Source organism: Poecilia latipinna, unplaced genomic scaffold (assembly GCF_001443285.1).
Source record: "Poecilia latipinna isolate Pla-1442-1.1 unplaced genomic scaffold, P_latipinna-1.0 Scaffold2431, whole genome shotgun sequence".
Taxonomy (NCBI): Eukaryota; Metazoa; Chordata; class Actinopteri; order Cyprinodontiformes; family Poeciliidae; genus Poecilia; species Poecilia latipinna.
In genome coordinates, this window is record NW_015115047.1 from 50,561 (window position 1) to 57,994 (window position 7,434).

Consider the following 7,434-nt stretch of genomic DNA (forward strand, 5'->3'; position numbering starts at 1 on the left):
AGCAAACTGTGACCCATAATTTACAATCTAGCACTGACACATGCACAGCCCATCAGCTCATCACACAATAGGCCTCCTTGTTGGAGACTGAGCCAACATGGAGTTCTGATGGCCTATCACGGACTCATTAAATCGCCCAAACACAAAGAAGGTATTCTGCTCAAGATCTGCCTATTAGCGCCGCCTGGCTCATCTTCAGCAGGCATGGCTGGCTCTTTCTATCGCAACACACCCATTCTGTTCTGGGAAACAAATGCTCTGTATACAGTAACAAAGCATTCAAAGTACCTACATGATATTTTTTGTACAAAACAATGACATACAGAGGTGTGGAAAAGTCTTTGGCCCATCGCAGATGTCTTCCGTATTTGCTTTTATGTCACATTTAAATGTTTCAGATCAATCAATAATCTCAATCGGATTTAAGTCCAGACTTTGACTAGGCCACCCATTCAGCGTTGGACTTGTTGGTGGGCTTCGCATCCTTGTTCTGCTGCGTAGATAAGGCATGTTTGAGCTTATGGTCACACACTGACAGTAACTGTCTTCTTAAGAATGTTTTTGTTCTGTTTGTTACAGCAAGTTCTCCAAAACCTTAAGTATCAAAACTAACACATAATATAAAACCAAATAAATAATTCTCCAGAGAACTTTTTAATAATCGGTCTCATTGATTCTATGAGTGAATCACAGTTTTATGAGCCAACAATCTGCAGAGGGTTGATGTGCTTTGAAGATTCATAAAAATGAGTCAGACTTGATATTTTTAAAAACTTGCTGATTAAATTACCCAGCAGGCTAACAAACTGCAGATATTACACAACTACCCAATGTTTCTGTTGAGTGATATATATATATATATATATATATATATATATATATAGGTTACAGGGCCTCCACTGTATAATCGATTTGCTTTGATATGACAGACAATTATCGTGTCTCGCCACTGTCTAACTGGTGAATAATGCTTTTGTCTCCGATACGTCCTATGAAGAGGTGTGGGGGATAGCAGACAAGGCCGATCCTCCAGATGTACAGGGCCGCCCAAAATGGTGCATCCCGGATCTCTACACCATACACTTCCCACTGGCTCTCCAGGACAGGAGGAGGAGGGGGGCACTCAAACAGACCAAATCCTCTTTAGCCCTCCCATTGTTTGTGTCCAGTGACCAATAACTGTGCCGCACTCTATTACTAATCCACTCTGCCCTTCCCCCAACAGGACCCCTCACCACCACCTCCACTCCATGGGTCTGTTCCCTGGGTCACCACGCACACACAAACGCGCACACCTTTATGCATCGATGCCCACGGCCTCCTGCGGGCGTCTTAATGCTCCGTCATCTCAATTCTGAGTGTCAGGAAACAGACATGCTCCTAATGGACCAGCTGAGCTTGTGTCTGCTGCCTCCTCCATTTTGTGTTAGCCCATCTAACATCTCTGCTGTCGGCCAGCTGAGCAGGGCCGACCCACGTCAGGACCGACGTTAGACGACGGTGACGGCGCAGGGTTTCCCAATGCACCATCAATCTTTCGTAATGTGACAAATAACACCCGTACTTTAATGGGAGGGGAAGGAGTAGTAATGAAATGTCATATTTTTTTGAAGAAAAACGACGGACCTCAATAACACACAATTAGAGCCTGTAATAAGATGAATAATAGATGAAGTAGGCCACCCTCCAAGCAAGAGTGAGCTCACAGAGAGCCTGATCAGAAGCAAGCACAAAGACTAGAGATCCTCAGTGATTTGATTTTTAGGTTATTATTCAGTTTAACTGGGTGTTTCTTTTTTCAATTATGTAAAATCTAAGTATTTGTTTTCAATCAAAGTTTAGTTGTAGAGCCATTTTAACAGAAACCAGTGTAACACAAAGAGCTTTGCTTAAAAACAGATGGAGGAACATTAAAAAAAAATACTAGAAATGTCAAAGTTTTTTTGTATTTGTTTTTTTTTATCATAATGGAAATAAGTTTAAAAAAGGAATTGTGGACTGGTAATTATGCAATGAGAGATCAAATAGAAACAATAAGAATGTATAAAGACATGAAAAACCTAAAACATAAACCATAGACAATACACATAAAAACAAAACAAAAAAAATATCTAAATCTAAAATAATGGTAAGTCCAATATGATAAAATATATAAGTTTGGAAATAAAAGTAGCTGACTTAATGTACTTAATGACTTAATAAACTTAATGTTTTTTTTGTTGTTTTTTTTTTCAACCCAAAAAAGGTGTTTTGTCTGGCGTAAGGAAACCAAAACCATAAACTGATACACTTCAGGTCTCAGTTATACATTGTGCATCAAAATCAGAGGGGAGTGGGGGGAGAGGAAGAAGAGCTTGCAGATAGAGGAGGAGGCAACAGTTTAAAAATAGCTACATGTGCCCAAGATGCTGGGACTCATTAGTTGGCCCAGCTCATATCTATTTTTGTTCACGCCTTGCTTCACATAACACGCATATGCACATGTGCGAACATGTGTGCACAGAGGCAAGAGCTCACACAGCATTTTACATCCTCATTTTAAAGAGAGCTGAAACTGATCCATTTAATTTTCTTTTGCACATGTGCGCTACTCTTTCCTAAAATAACCTGGTCGCATATTAGAAGGAGTTCTCAATAAAATAGTACATAGGAGTGAACATAAAGAAAGCATGTTTCCTGGATACTGAGAGCAGGCTTAAGGAATTAGAAGGAGTTTAGAGTTAATCAGCCCTCAAGTGACCAAGTGAGATTATCTTCTTCTACCTGCCTGCAATATCCATCTCACTGTCTCCATCGAATCTTTTTGTCTGCCTTTGCAAGTGTGTGTGTGATGAAAATAGTGACACGTTGTGCTGATTCATGGTTTTATGAGAAGCCCCACCTACCTGGCGGGGAAAAAAAAAATATGCAGTAATGTAACTCAAGAGTAAGATGCCAGCCTCAGGCCCCTCTTAGTAAACACAGAATGCAGGCCAGCGTATAAAGGTGGACTCTGCAACAAACTAATGGCATGTTCTGTCAACACCCAACCTTGGCTTGCAACATCATAACTAGACTTCTTCGGGTTTAAGAAAAGGTTCATTGTAAGTGATGTAAATATATTCAGTTGCACCTGGGCAATGTACATGCACCAGGTTGATAGAGTTATATTACCAAATTAAAAAAAAAAAGTACACTAGTTTTGACGCAGCGAAAACAAATCTCAGACTTTCTTTTCTTTGTGATTAGCCTGCCGATCAATGTAGCTTATCACCGTCAGCTTGGTACATTGTAGCCACAGCTGGGACAGGCTGACAGAAGAGAAGCTGCCATTCAATCGGCTCCACTGAGACATCTGACCAGTACCAAGAGGGAAGGCTTTGCCCAAGGACACAACGGGAAAGTGACTGAGACAGACAGAACTGGGATATGAACTGTCAATCCACCGGTTACAGGATGAACCACTGCTGCTCCTTTTCCCACTGACTGTTGTTCTGATCCACAACTAAGCCTATTGGCGCATTAAATTATGAGAGATTATCGAGCCTGATAAAATGAAAATATGCAAGTGGCCTCCAGCTGGAAGATAAAAATCGCATTTTCAAGTAACTTCTTGAAAATGATTTAATTGCTTTATTCATTGGCTGTCAAAAAGGTATGAAGTGCTTAAATAGGCTTAGGTTGCTATAATGTTCACACTGCATAATAACCTTCAGTTGAAATAGCACCAAGTATTAAATAAAAATGGTCTAACATTAATCACTGCAGATAATCACCAGTCCCCCTTGTGACTCAGCAAGGACAATCATTTTCAGATAAAGGCTAGATAGATGGATGATTAACATGATCTAATTTCTTTTAAAGGAAACAATACTCAGACTTAAGCCAAATGTAGTTTTAAATCACTGTAGTGCTTTTTTGGCAGCCAAATATGCCTGTCCGTCTTGCAAGCGTGGGGGAAATGTAGTAGCTTTGTTTCAACCAACTGAGTGACAATGCACAGCAACATGTAGGGGAGGGGCAGCCAATTGCCATATCGACTTTTTATTGCGAATCCATATTAAAATGAAAATGTTTTGACACCTTAGTGTGGCTTGTCCCCAAGAAAGCTTTGAACTGAAGAATGGTTCGGACAGATAAGCCTCGCAGAAAGGAACCTTTTCGCATGCCAAACAACCAAAATCGCAAAAATACAAACTAGTACAGAGGCAAAATAACCAGACCACTTCAAAAATATGTAGAAAAAAATTTCACATCCAAGAGTAATGCACAGCACACATCTTCTATAAACTGAAGACCGAAATCTTTGCCCAGGTCTTTGTCTCAAAATGATCAATACACACAGATGGTCTGTGAGCCGGATGTTGTAACATGAAACGGCATGGGAAAAGAATGAAGCAGCATGATTGATTTAGTGTGGCTTCACTGAAAGCAATTTAAAAGCCATTCTGAGCATCAAACTCAGCCAAAAGTGCAAACAGCTAATAGCAGAGACATAAATAAATTTGAACATTAGTGAAAGATCTTAAAAGCAGAGCTCAAAGGAAGGTGCCTCATGAACTTGGCGCCCAGGTTAAATTCACGTTTTCAATTCAGAAAGAAGAATAGTACTGAATGATGTGTGGATTTCTTTCCTGTTCGGATCTGCACACAGAACAGAGCAGTATGCCTAACTGTACGAATGCATCATAACTCCCAAAAGAGGATTACACCAGCAAGCCCTTCTGGGACCTTAATGACCTCACTCTGTCACAGCAGAGCCGAAAACATTGTTCAACATCGCCTCAGGTGCTTCCTGTGTGTCTACACCACCACTGCTTCACCAACAGGAGATCCTACCAGGGCGTCATCACTAGTGTTTTTTTAGGTTCCGTTTACTTCTGTTGTTTATTAAAAAAAAAAAACTAATTAAAAAAAAAACTAATAAAAAACTTCCTAGTCCTGCAGCATTAACTCTGCCTCATCCCCCCCATGCGTCACATCTGCAGCTCCTCACGAAAGATTATCTGACTATATATATTCAGCCGTATCATCGATGGAGATGAGGCTTATTGGATGAGATGCTGTTGAGCACGTTAAATGTAGGGAGGGCAACCAACACAATCTTCACAAACTCCCGCCCTTTTTTTAGGCTGAGGTGGGTATTTTTAACCCCCTGCATTCCTCAGGGAGGCAAAAGCAAGGCAGGTCAAGCAGAAAGAAAGTAAATGCAAAGCATCACTGTAACAGTGGGAGGGGGAAACACCCAAATAACATCTGAACATTGTGGACGCACATCACACATACAAGTGTATTATTTCCATGTAGTGCATTTCTATAGATTAATGTCATCTTCATTTTACAAGACAAACGCATCTAATTCATGTCCAGGAATAAACCAGTCTAGTCATATGTGAGAGTCAAACTTAACAACACAAATTCCTTCATCATATATCATTAGAATTCTTAAATATTATTAATTTAAAGGATAAAACATTACCTTCCGGATGATGTCTTATCCAAGTATGTACACTGTACGTAAAAATAACTGGTTGTTTTGCAGGTTATTGGTGTTCCAAAGGCATCAACAGGGAATGCACCAATATGCTTAACGGGATTTTAAAAGTGCATACTAACCATTTATGTTGTTAGCAAACTGAGTCTTCTTTAAATTTTCGTGTTTATGTTCATTCATTTTTATACACACAACTCGCACATGCAAAAACAAAAACAACACCGCTGCCTCCGCCAGGAGGGACTACTTTTAATTAAAGATGCTGCAAGAAGACTGCTGCGGGGGTCTATACCCGAACGAAATAGGTTATATAACTTTAATTGCTCTAAATATTTTTTAAAGATGTCTGAATATGTCGTGACAGAGTCTAAAAAGCATCGTTTTTCCGCAACTTCTTCTTTTTTTTTCTGAATTAAAGTGCAACATAGTAGCGGGGCTGTGTCGGACGAACGTGCGCCGGGGTATTTAAAAAAAAAAAAAAATCTGTTTACGAAAAAAATGGCGCCGAACGCACAACAAAACAAACACCCATTCAAACGCACCCACCGAACACCTTAAATTGGGCTTACCTACTCTGAGTTTAGCATCAAGGGAGACAAAAAAAAAAAAAGGGCCCAAAAATATCCGATAATTTCCCGGTATATATTCCTGACGTTCAGGGGAGTAACAATGTTTCGCAGCGACACATGCTTTGTTGTGCTGAAGGTGTCCTGATGCTCGTAAAGGGGCGGAGTCTCTGGCTCAGCCAGAGCAGCCTCAGCTCTAGACAGAAGATGGGCACAAGTTTCATGCAATCCTGTATATGCCAATGAATGTCAGTCGGTGCTGCAGGATTCCAGTTTGAAAAGAAAAGCAATCGATACTCTCAAGGGCTGTTTGAAATAGTCGTGTTTCCATTTATTGTCTGTGACTGTGCCGCAGTAGCCATAAAGTAGCTGAAGAGAGCAATTATTAACAGAGTTCAATGTCCAGAAGCAGGGGGGGGTTGAGGGGGAAGGGAGCTGCAGCAGGATTTCTTTCCCTCCATATTTACATTTTTATTAATCTAGGCACCCAACCAAACCCAACTACACTGTTTAAATTAGCTGTTAGAATTAGATGATATTTTGCCTATGTTGCATGTCAAAAACAAAGGATTTTCTCTTAACCCTTGTGTTTAGAAATGGGGTCCAACCGACCCCACACCCGTAAAACTTGCATCATTTGCCACAGTCCTCTACGTTTGCCTCAGTCCTCGCACGCACAAGGGTTAAAGATAATGTGATAAAAAATTAAAGTGATCATTTTGATGTTTCGAAGAAAACTAACTAACTTACCAGAAATAGTTCCCTTACCAATAGTGGACCTGTGTCATTTTGCCATGAGTTTATAGAAAATTAATAAACATACAGAGTACAAAAAAAGAGTCAGTTAAGGCACTAACTATTTTAGCCATTTAAAACGAATCACCTTCGTACCAAAAAAGAAAAATTGCTAAGTGGATGTTAACGGTCTACATTTTCACAAGGGACTGCTTGAAGTTAGCACAACTTTGTGTTGAAACACTAAAGTTACTTTGTGTCAGGCAGCCTCATCAGATGATTTTGAGGCTGTACACACAACTTTCCAAATTTTTTCCAGAACTGGAAAAGCAAAGGAATTGCCACCTTCAATTTCACCACACAAATGACAGTCTGTGGTGAAATTTCAAAGTTTACTCTACTCTTGGTAAACTCAAAGGCTGATGAGTGCAGCCAATGAGGTGGACTGAAACCCTAGTCAATTTGCCCAGAAAACAGTGCCAAGCATAACCCCATGTAGCATATAATTATATATGCAGTTTATAAACATACACATGTACACACAGATGCACTGTAGCATGAGCTACACTTGAACAATACTAAACATATTAAATTTATTCTAACGTTTCAACGACAGCATGGCTAGGATGTGCCATTCATTGGCAATGTCTGGACTCTACT